This window comes from Triticum urartu, chromosome 5A (genome assembly GCF_056163025.1).
Source record: "Triticum urartu cultivar PI428250 chromosome 5A, HENAU_Tu73, whole genome shotgun sequence".
NCBI classification, from domain to species: Eukaryota; Viridiplantae; Streptophyta; class Magnoliopsida; order Poales; family Poaceae; genus Triticum; species Triticum urartu.
The window spans coordinates 70,561,386-70,574,084 of NC_141877.1; positions in this window are offsets into that span (position 1 = coordinate 70,561,386).

The following is a 12,699-nucleotide window of genomic DNA, read 5'->3' on the forward strand; positions in this document are numbered from 1 at the left end:
ATCTATATCAATATGTCGTCACATGGTCGTCTCGCCAACTATTGCTCTTGCAACTATTGCTATCGCATAGCGATAAAGTAAAGCAATTATTTGGCGCTTGCATCTTATGCAATAAAGAGACAACCATAAGGCTTTTGCCAGTTGCCGATAACTTCAACAAAACATGATCATCTCATACAACAACTTATATCTCATCACGTTTTGACCATATCACATCACAACATGCCCTGCAAAAACAAGTTAGACGCTCTCTACTTTGTTGTTGCAAGTTTTACGTGGCTGCTACGGGCTTAAGCAAGAACCAATATTACCTACGCATCAAAACCACAACGATAGTTTGTCAAGTTGGTGCTGTTTTAACCTTCGCAAGGACCAGGCGTAGCCACACTCGGTTCAACTAAAGTTGGAGAAACTGACACCCGCCAGCCACCTGTGTGCAAAGCACGGTGGTAGAACCAGTCTCGCATAAGCGTACGCGTAATGTCGGTCCGGGCCGCTTCATCCAACTATACCGCCGAACCAAAGTATGACATGCTGGTAAGGAGTATGACTTATATCGCCCACAACTCACTTGTGTTCTACTCGTGCATATAACATCAAACCATAAAAACCTAGGCTCGGATGCCACTGTTGGGGAACGTAGTAATTTCAAAAAAATTCCTACGCACATGCAAGATCATGGTGATGCATAGCAACGAGAGGGGAGAGTGTTGTCTACGTACCCTCGTAGACCGAAGTGGAAGCGTTGACGCAACGTAGAGGAAGTAGTCGTACGTCTTTCTGGTCCAACCGATCCAAGCACCGTAACTCCGGCACCTCCGAGTTCTTGGCACACGTTCAGCTCGATGACGCTCCCCGGGCTCCGATCCAGCAAAGCTTCGGGGAGGAGTTTCGTCAGCACGACGGCGTGGTGACGATCTTGATGTTCAACCGTCGCAGGGCTTCGCCTAAGCACCGCTACAATATGACCGAGGTGTAATATCGTGGAGGGGGGCACTGCACACGGCTAAGGAACGATCACGAAGATCAACTTGTGTGTCTATGGGGTGCCCCCTGCCCCCGTATATAAATGAGTGGAGGAGGGGAGGGTCGGCCCTCTCTATAGCACGCCCTAGGGGAGTCCTACTCCCACCGGGAGTAGGATTCCCCCTTTCCTAGTCCAACTAGGAGTCCTTCCATGTAGTAGGAGTAGGAGACAAGGAAGGGGAAGGGAGAAGGGAAGGAAGGAGGGGGCGCAGCCCCTCCCCCTAGTCCAATTCGGACTAGGCCTTGGGGGGGCGCGCGGCCTGCCCTAGGCAGCCCCTCTCTCTTTCCCGTATGGCCCAATAAGGCCCAATACTTCTCCCCCCGTATTCCCGTAACTCCCCGGTACTCCGAAAAATACCCGAATCACTCGGAACCTTTCCGATGTTCGAATATAGTCATCCAATATATCAATCTTTACGTCTCGACCATTTCGAGACTCCTCGTCATGTCCCCGATCTCATCCGGGACTCCGAACTCCTTCGGTACATCAAAACTCATAAACTCATAATATAACTGTCATCGAAACCTTAAGCGTGCGGACCCTACGGTTCGAGAACAATGTAGACATGACCGAGACACGTCTCCGGTCAATAACCAATAGCGGGACCTGGATGCCCATATTGTCTCCTACATATTCTACGAAGATCTTTATCGGTCAGACCGCATAACAACATATGTTGTTCCCTTTGTCATCGGTATGTTACTTGCCTGAGATTCGATCGTAGGTATCCAATACCTAGTTCAATCTCGTTACCGGAAAGTCTCTTTACTCGTTCTGTAATACATCATCCCGCAACTAACTCATTAGTTGCAATGCTTGCAAGGCTTAAGTGATGTGCATTACCGAGAGGGCCCAAAGATACCTCTCCGACATTCGGAGTGACAAATCCTAATCTCGAAATACGCCAACCCAACATGTACCTTTGGAGACACCTGTAGAGCTCCTTTATAATCACTCAGTTACGTTGTGACGTTTGGTAGCACACAAAGTGTTCCTCCGGCAAACGGGAGTTGCATAATCTCATAGTCATAGGAACATGTATAAGTCATGAAGAAAGCAATAGCAACATACTAAACGATCGGGTGCTAAGCTAATGGAATGGGTCATGTCAATCAGATCATTCAACTAATGATGTGATCCCGTTAATCAAATAACAACTCTTTGTCCATGGTTAGGAAACATAACCATCTTTGATTAACGAGCTAGTCAAGTAGAGGCATACTAGTGACACTCTGTTTGTCTATGTATTCACACATGTATTATGTTTCCGGTTAATACAATTCTAGCATGAATAATAAACATTTATCATGACATAAGGAAATAAATAATAACTTTATTATTACCTCTAGGGCATATTTCCTTCAGAATGATAAATGGTTAAATAAAAGGTTCATAGTCTTGCATCTAGAACTAGCTCAAGTGTTGTTGGTGATAACGTTTTCCGGACCTTGGAATATCATTAAGTGTAACGATGGTCCTAAAACAACACTAAGATTATGATGTTGGAAGAACGATCATATTGAATCGACCGAAACTTGTTTATTGTGAATTGGATTAATATCGTCTGTATTAAATGGTAATAACATGGACTGTTAACGTATGATCTTGCTACTTAGACCATGAGAGTATCGTGGTCACTTCTTACCGTACGGTGGGCTTTGTGGTTGCTCAAACGTCACATGTAATACGGTGATCGTAATGACAACTTACAGGTTCATCGAAAAGTTTGACAAGTAGCCGGATAGCTCAAGTGTGGGATTTGCTCCTTCGACGATGGAGAGATATTCTTAGGGCCATCTCGTGTGACGGCATCAATCATCGTCTGGCCAGACACAAGTGACTTCTTCACGAGGATGCTGGAACACAATAACGAGACAGAATAACAAAACCGGTAACGAGGATTTCGGTATAGTGAGCATGGTGATGAGTCAGGAGGATACCCATGCATCCCGAGTTTTTTGAAAGTATCGCGAAGCAAAGGGAACATCACCTGATAACCAAAGGTTCCCGCAAGACCACGAATTCCTAGTAGACTACGACCTAGAAGAAGAAGATGAAGTGGACATCGACGGGGAGCCTTTGTTTTTCGAAGATGAGCTCTCCACCCAAGCCAATGCAAACGAGAAGCGCCAAAGCATTGGGACGAAGGCATATACGAAGGATGAGGACAAGCTCCTTTGTGAATGTTGGAGGGACATTGGACAAGATCCCGAGGTCAGCGCCAACCAAAAGGTGAAGGAAATATGCCCTAGAGGCAATAATAAAGTTATTATTGCTTTCCTTATTTCATGATAAATGTTTATTATTCATGCTAGAATTGTATTAACCGGAAACATAATACATGTGTGAATACATAGACAAACAGAGTGTCACTAGTATGCCTCTACTTGACTAGCTCGTTAATCAAAGATGGTTATGTTTCCTAACCATGGACAAAGAGTTGTTATTTGATTAACGGGATCACATCATTAGTTGAATGATCTGATTGACATGACCCATTCCATTAGCTTAGCACCCGATCGTTTAGTATGCTGCTATTGCTTTCTTCATGACTTATACATGTTCCTATGACTATGAGATTATGCAACTCCCGTTTGCCGGAGGAACACTTTGTGTGCTACCAAACGTCACAACGTAACTGGGTGATTATAAAGGAGCTCTACAGGTGTCTCCAAAGGTACATGTTGGGTTGGCGTATTTCGAGATTAGGATTTGTCACTCCGAATGTCGGAGAGGTATCTCTGGGCCCTCTCGGTAATGCACATCACTTAAGCCTTGCAAGCATTGCAACTAATGAGTTAGTTGCGGGATGATGTATTACGGAACGAGTAAAGAGACTTACCGGTAATGAGATTGAACTAGGTATTGGATACCGACGATAGAATCTCAGGCAAGTAACATACCGATGACAAAGGGAACAACGTATGTTGTTATGCGGTCTGACCGATAAAGATCTTCGTAGAATATGTAGGAGCCAATATGGGCATCCAGGTCCCGCTATTGGTTATTGACCGGAGACGTGTCTCGGTCATGTCTACATTGTTCTCGAACCGTAGGGTCCGCACGCTTAAGGTTTCGATGACAGTTATATTATGAGTTTATGAGTTTTGATGTACCGAAGGAGTTCGGAGTCCCGGATGAGATCGGGGACATGACGAGGAGTCTCGAAATGGTCGAGACGTAAAGATCGATATATTGGACGACTATATTCGGACATCGAAAAGGTTCCGAGTGATTCGGGTATTTTTCGGAGTACCGGGGAGTTACGGGAATACGGGGGAAGAAGTATTGGGCCTTATTGGGCCATACGGGAAAGAGAGAGGGGCTGCCTAGGGCAGGCCGCCCCCCCCCAAGGCCTAGTCCGAATTGGACTAGGGGGAGGGGCTGCGCCCCCTTCTTCCTTCCCTTCTCCCTTCCCCTTCCTTGTCTCCTACTCCTACTACATGGAAGGAATCCTAGTTGGACTAGGAAAGGGGGAGTCCTACTCCCCGGGAGTAGGACTCCCCTAGGGCGTGCCATAGAGAGGGCCGGCCCTCCCCTCCTCCACTCCTTTATATACGGGGGCAGGGGGCACCCCATAGACACACAAGTTGATCTTCGTGATCGTTCCTTAGCCGTGTGCGGTGCCCCCCTCCACGATATTACACCTCGGTCATATTGTAGCGGTGCTTAGGCGAAGCCCTGCGACGGTTGAACATCAAGATGGTCACCACGCCGTCGTGCTGACGGAACTCCTCCCCGAAGCTTTGCTGGATCGGAGCCCGGGGAGCGTCATCGAGCTGAACGTGTGCCAAGAACTCGGAGGTGCCGGAGTAACGGTGCTTGGATCGGTTGGACCGGGAAGACGTACGACTACTTCCTCTACATTGCGTCAACGCTTCCGCTTCGGTCTACGAGGGTACGTAGACAACACTCTCCCCTCTCATTGCTATGCATCACCATGATCTTGCCTGTGTGTAGGAATTTTTTTGAAATTACTACGTTCCCCAACAGTGGCATCCGAGCCTAGGTTTTATGCGTTGATGTAATATGCATGAGTAGAACACAAGTGAGTTGTGGGCGATATAAGTCATACAGCTTACCAGCATGTCACACTTTGGTTTGGCGGTATTGTTGGACGAAGCGGCCCGGACCGACATTACGCGTACGCTTACGCGAGACCGGTTCTCCCGATATGCTTTGCACATAGGTGGCTTGCGGGTGACAGTTTCTCCAACTTTAGTTGAACCGAGTGTGGCTACGCCCGGTCCTTGCGAAGGTTAAAACAGCACCAACTTGACAAACTATCGTTGTGGTTTTGATGCGTAGGTAAGATTGGTTCTTGCTTAAGCCCGTAGCAGCCACGTAAAACTTGCAACAATAAAGTAGAGGACGTCTAACTTGTTTTTGCAGGGCATGTTGTGATGTGATATGGTCAAAACATGATGAGATATAAGTTGTTGTATGAGATGATCATGTTTTGTTGAAGTTATCGGCAATTGGCAAAAGCCTTATGGTTGTCTCTTTATTGCATAAGATGCAAGCACCAAATAATTGCTTTACTTTATCGCTATGCGATAGCAATAGTTGCAAGAGCAATAGTTGGCGAGACGACCATGTGACGACATATTGATATAGATCAAGATGATGGAGATCATGGTGTCATGCCGGTGACGATGGAAATCATGACGATGCTTTGGAGATGGAGATCAAAGGCACAAGATGATGATGGCCATATCATGTCACATATTTTGATTGCATGTGATGTTTATCTTTTATGCATCTTATCTTGCTTTGATTGACGGTAGCATTATAAGATGATTCCTCACTAAATTTCAAGATAAAAGTGTTCTCCCTGAGTATGCACCGTTGCCAAAGTTCGTCGTGCCCAGACACCACGTGATGATCGGGTGTGATATGCTCTACGTCCATCTACAACGGGTGCAAGCCAGTTTTGCACACGCAGAATACTCAGGTTAAACTTGACGAGCCTAGCATATGCAGATATGGCCTCGGAACACTGGAGACCGAAAGGTCGAGCGTGAATCATATAGTAGATATGATCAACATAGTGATGTTTACCATTGAAAACTACTCCATCTCACGTGATGATCGGACATGGATGGGTTGATTTGGATCACGTGATCACTTAGATGATTGGAGGGATGTCTATCTAAGTGGGAGTTCTTAAGTAATATGATTAATTGAACTTAAATTTATCATGAACTTAGTCCTTGTAGTATTAGCATATCTATGTTGTAGATCAATAGCTCGCGTTGTTGCTTCCCTATGTTTGTTTTGATATGTTCCTAGAGAAAAACTATGTTGAAAGATGTTAGTAGCAATGATGCGGATTGGATCCGTGATATGAGGTTTATCCTCATTGCTGCACAGAAAAATTATGTCCTTTATGTACCGCTAGGTGACAGACCTATTGCAGGAGCAGATGCAGACGTTATGAACGTTTGGCTAGCTCAATATGATGACTACTTGATAGTTTAGTGCACCATGCTTAATGGCTTAGAATCGGGACTTCAAAGACGTTTTGAACGTCATGGACCATATGAGATGTTCCAGGAGTTGAAGTTAATATTTCAAGCAAATACCCGAGTTGAGAGATATGAAGTCTCCAACAAGTTCTATAGCTACAAGATGGAGGAGAATCGCTCAAGCAGTGAGCATGTACTCAGATTGTCTGGGTACTACAATCGCTTGAATCAAGTGGGAGTTAATCTTCCAGATAAGATAGTGATTGACAGAATTCTCTAGTCACCATCACCAAGTTAGTAGAACTTCGTGATGAACTATAGTATGCAAGGGATAACGGAAACGATTCCCAAGCTCTTCGTGATGCTAAAATCGACAAAGGTAGAAATCAAGAAAAACATCGAGTATTGATGGTAGACAAGACCACTAGTTTCAAGAAAAGGGCAAAAGGAATAAGGGGAACTTCAAGAAGAATGGCAAGCAAGTTGCTGCTCAAGTGAAGAAGCCCAAGTCTAGTCCTAAGCCTGAGACTAAGTGCTTCTACTGCAAAGGGACTGGTCACTGGAAGCAGAACTGCCCCAAGTATTTGGCGGATAAGAAGGATGGCAAAGTAAACAAAAGTATATTTGATATACATGTTATTGATGTGTACTTTACTAGTGTTTATAGCAACCCCTCAGTATTTGATACTGGATCAGTTGCTAAGAGTAGTAACTCGAAACAGGAGTTGCAGAATAAACAGAGACTAGTTAAGGGTGAAGTGACGATGTGTATTGGAAGTGGTTCCAAGATTGATATGATCATCATTGCACACTCCCTATACTTTCGGGATTAATGTTGAACCTAAATAAATGTTATTTGGTGTTTGCGTTGAGCATAAATATGATTTGATCATGTTTATTGCAATACGGTTATTCATTTAAGTTAGAGAACAATTGTTGTTTTGTTTACATGAATAAAACCTTCTATGGTCATACACACCAACGAAAATGGTTTGTTGGATCTCGATTGTAATGATACACATATTCATAATATTGAAGCCAAAAGATGCAAAATTAATAATGATAGTGCAACTTGTTTGTGGCACTGCCGTTTAGGTCATATTGGTGTAAAGCGCATGAAGAAACTCCATGCTGATAGGATTTTGGAATTACTTGATTATGAATCACTTGATGCTTGCGAACCATGTCTCTTGGGCAAGATGACTAAAACGCCGTTCTCCGGAACAATGGAGCAAGCAACAGATTTGTTGGAAATCATACATACTGATGTATGTGGTCCGATGAATATCAAGGCTTGCAGCGGGTATCATTATTGATTTGAGCAGATATGGGTATATCTACTTGATGAAACATAAGTCTGAAACATTTGAACAGTTCAAAGAATTTCAGAGTGAAGTGGAAAATCATCGTGACAAGAAGATAAGGTTTCCACGATCTGATCGCGGAGACGAATATTTGAGTTACGAGTTTGGTCTTCAATTAAAACAATATGGAATAGTTTCAGAAATTCATGCCACCTGGAACACCACAGCATAATGGTGTGTCCGAATGTCATAACCGTACTTTATTGGATATAGTGCAATCTATGATGTTTCTTACCGATTTACCACTATCGTTTTGGGGTTATGCATTAAAGACAACTGCATTCACGTTTAAAAGGGCACCATCTAAGTCCGTTGAGACGACACAATCTGAACTGTGGTTTGGCAAGAAACCAAAGTTGTCGTTTCTTAAAGTTTGGGATTGTGATGCTTATATGAAAAGGTTTCATCCTGATAAGCTCAAAACCAAATCGGAGAAATATGTCTTCATAGGATACCCAAAGGAAACTGTTGGGTACACCTTCTATCACAGATCCGAAGGCAAGACATTCGTTGCTGAGAATGGATCCTTTCTAGAGAAGGAGTTTCTCTCGAAAGAAGTGAGTGGGAGGAAAGTAGAACTTGATGAGGTAATTGTACCTTCTCCCTTATTGTAAAGTAGTTCATCACAGAAATCTGTTCCTGTGACTACTACACCAATTAGTGAGGAAGCTAATGATAATGATCATGTAACTTCAGATGAAGTTACTACCGAATCTCGTAGGTTAACCAGAGTGAGATCCGCACCAGAGTGGTACGGTAATCCTGTTCTGGAAGTCATGTTACTAGACCATGACGAACTTGCGAACTATGAGGAAGCGATGATGAGCCCAGATTCCGCGAAATGGTTTGAGGCCATGAAATCTAAGATATGATCCATGTATGAGAACAAAGTATGGACTTTGATGCATTTGCCCGATGATCGGCAAGCCATAGAAAATAAATGGATCTTCAAGAGGAAGACGGACGCTGATAGTAGTGTTACTATCTACAAAGCTAGACTTGTCGAAAAATGTTTTTGACAAAGTTCAAGGTGTTGACTACGATGAAATTTTCTCACTCGTAGCGATGCTTAAGTCTGTCCAAATCATGTTAGCAATTGCCGCAATTTTATGAAATCTAGCAAATGGATAAACAAAACTGTTGGGGAACGTAGTAATTTCAAAAAAAATCCTACGCACATGCAAGATCATGGTGATGCATAGCAACGAGAGGGGAGAGTGTGATCTACTTACCCTTGTAGATCGACAACGGAAGCGTTTGGGTGATGTAGTCGTACGTCTCCACGGCCCGACCGATCAAGCACCGAAACTACGGCACCTCCGAGTTCTAGCACACGTTCAGCTCGATGACGATCCCCGGACTCCGATCCAGCAAAGTGTCGGGGAAGAGTTCCGTCATCACGACGGCGTGGTGACGATCTTGATGTACTACTGTCGCAGGGCTTCGCCTAAGCACCGCTACAATATTATCGAGGACTATGGTGGCAGGGGGCGCCGCACACGGCTAAGAATATGATCATGTGGATCAACTTGTGTCCCTCTGGGGTGCCCCTGCCTCCGTATATAAAGGCTCAAGGGGGGGTGCGGCCGGCCTAGGAGACTCCCCCCCCAATCCTAGTTGGAATAGGATTCACGAGGTGGAAAAGAGAGAGAGAGAAGGAGGGGGGCGCCGGCCCCCTCTCTCCTTGTCCTATTCGGACTAGGGGGAGGGGCGCGCGGCCCAGCCCTGGCCGCCTCTCCTCTTCTTCCACTAAGGCCCACTAAGGCCCATATAGCTCCCGGGGGTTCCGGTAACCTCCCAGTACTCTAGTAAAATCCCGATTTCACCCGGAACACTTCCGATATCCAAACATAGGCTTCCAATATATCAATCTTTATGTCTCGACCATTTCGAGACTCCTCGTCATGTCCGTGATCACATCCGGGACTCCGAACAACTTTCGGTACATCAAAATGTATAAACTCATAATGTAACTGTCATCGAAACCTTAAGCGTGCGGACCCTACGGGTTCGAGAACAATGTAGACATGACCGAGACATGTCTCCAGTCAATAACCAATAGCGGGACCTGGATGCCCATATTGGTTCCTACATATTCTACGAAGATCTTTATCGGTCAGACCGCATAACAACATACGTTGTTCCCTTTGTCATCGGTATGTTACTTGCCCGAGATTCGATCGTCGGTATCCAATACCTAGTTCAATCTCGTTACCGGCAAGTCTCTTTACTCGTTCCGTAATACATCATCCCACAACTAACTCATTAGTTGCAATGCTTGCAAGGCTTAAGTGATGTGCATTACCGAGAGGGCCCAGAGATACCTCTCCGACATTCGGAGTGACAAATCCTAATCTCGAAATACGTTAACCCAACATGTACCTTTGGAGACACCTGTAGAGCTCCTTTATAATCACCCAGTTACGTTGTGACGTTTGGTAGCACACAAAGTGTTCCTCCGGCACATGGGAGTTACATAATCTCATAGTCATAGGAACATGTATAAGTCATGAAGAAAGCAATAGCAACATACTAAACGATCGCGTGCTAAGCTAATGGAATGGGTCATGTCAATCAGATCATTCAACCAATGATGTGATCCCGTTAATCAAATAACAACTCTTTATCCATGGTCAGGAAACATAACCATCTTTGATTAACGAGCTAGTCAAGTCGAGGCGTACTAGTGACACTCTGTTTGTCTATGTATTCACACATGTATTATGTTTCCGGTTAATACAATTCTAGCATGAATAATAAACTTTTATCATGATATAAGGAAATAAATAATAAATTTATTATTGCCTCTAGGGCATATTTCCTTCTGTCTCCCACTTGCACTAGAGTCAATAATCTAGATTACACAGTAATGATTCTAACACCCATGGAGCTTGGGTGCTGATCATGTTTTGCTCGTGGAAGAGGCTTAGTCAACGGGTCTGCTACATTCAGCTCCGTATGTATCTTGCAAATCTCTATGTCTCCCACCTGGACTAGATCCCAGATGGAGTTGAAGCGTCTCTTGATGTGTTTGGTTCTCTTGTGAAATCTGGATTCCTTTGCCAAGGCAATTGCACCAGTATTGTCACAAAAGATTTTCATTGGACCCGATGCACTAGGTATGACACCTAGATCAGATATGAACTCCTTCATCCAGACTCCTTCGTTTGCTGCTTCCGAAGCAGCTATGTACTCCGCTTCACATGTAGATCCCGCCATGACGCTTTGTTTAGAACTGCACCAACTGACAGCTCCACCGTTTAATGTAAACACGTATCCGGTTTGCGATTTAGAATCGTCCGGATCAGTGTCAAAGCTTGCATCAACGTAACCGTTTACAATGAGCTCTTTGTCACCTCCATATACGAGAAACATATCCTTAGTACTTTTTAGGTATTTCAGGATGTTCTGACCGCTGTCCAGTGATCCACTCCTGGATTACTTTGGTACCTCCCTGCTAGACTTATAGCAAGGCACACATCAGGTCTGGTACACAACATTGCATACATGATAGAGCCTATGGCTGAAGCATAGGGAACATCTTTCATTTTCTCTCTATCTTCTGCAGTGGTTGGGCATTGAGTCTGACTCAACTTCACACCTTGTAACACAGGCAAGAACCCTTTCTTTGCTTGATCCATTTTGAAATTCTTCAAAATCTTGTCAAGGTATGTGCTTTGTGAAAGTCCAATTAAGCGTCTTGATCTATCCCTATAGATCTTTATGCCTAATATGTAAGCAGCTTCACCGAGGTCTTTCATTGAAAAACTCTTATTCAAGTATCCCTTTATGCTATCCAGAAATTCTATATCATTTCCAATCAGTAATATGTCATCCACATATAATATCAGAAATGCTACAGAGCTCCCACTCACTTTCTTGTAAATACAGACTTCTCCGAAAGTCTGTATAAAACCAAATGCTTTGATCACACTATCAAAGTGTTTATTCCAACTCCGAGAGGCTTGCACCAGTCCATAAATGGATCGCTGGAGCTTGCACACTTTGTTAGCTCCCTTTGGATCGATAAAACCTTCCGGTTGCATCATATACAACTCTTCTTCCAGAAATCCATTCAGGAATGCAGTTTTGACATCCATCTGCCAAATTTCATAATCATAAAATGCGGCAATTGCTAACATGATTTGGACAGACTTAAGCATCGCTACGGGTGAGAAGGTCTCATCGTAGTCAACCCCTTGAACTTGTCGAAAACCTTTTGCGACAAGTCGAGCTTTGTAGACAGTAATATTACCGTCAGCGTCAGTCTTCTTCTTGAAGATCCATTTATTCTCAATTGCTTGCCGATCATCGGGAAAGTCAACCAAAGTCCATACTTTGTTCTCATACATGGATCCCATCTCAGATTTCATGGCTTCAAGCCATTTTGCGGAATCTGGGCTCACCATCGCTTCTTCATAGTTCGTAGGTTCATCATGATCTAGCAGCATGATTTCCAGAACAGGATTATCGTACCACTCTGGCGCGGATCTCACTCTGGTTGATCTACGAGGTTCAGTAGTATCTTGTCCTGAAGTTTCATGATCATTATCATTAGCTTCCTCACTAATTGGTGTAGGTGTCGCAGAAACAGTTTTCTGTGATGTACTACTTTCCAATAAGGGAGCAGGTACAGTTACCTCATCAAGTTCTCCTTTCCTCCCACTCACATCTTTCGAGAGAAACCCCTTCTCCAGAAATTTTCCGAATTTAGCAACAAAAGTCTTGCCTTCGGATCTGTGATAGAAGGTGTATCCAATAGTTTCCTTTGGATATCCTATGAAGACACATTTCTCCGATTTGGGTTCGAGCTTATCAGGTTGAAGCTTTTTCACATAAG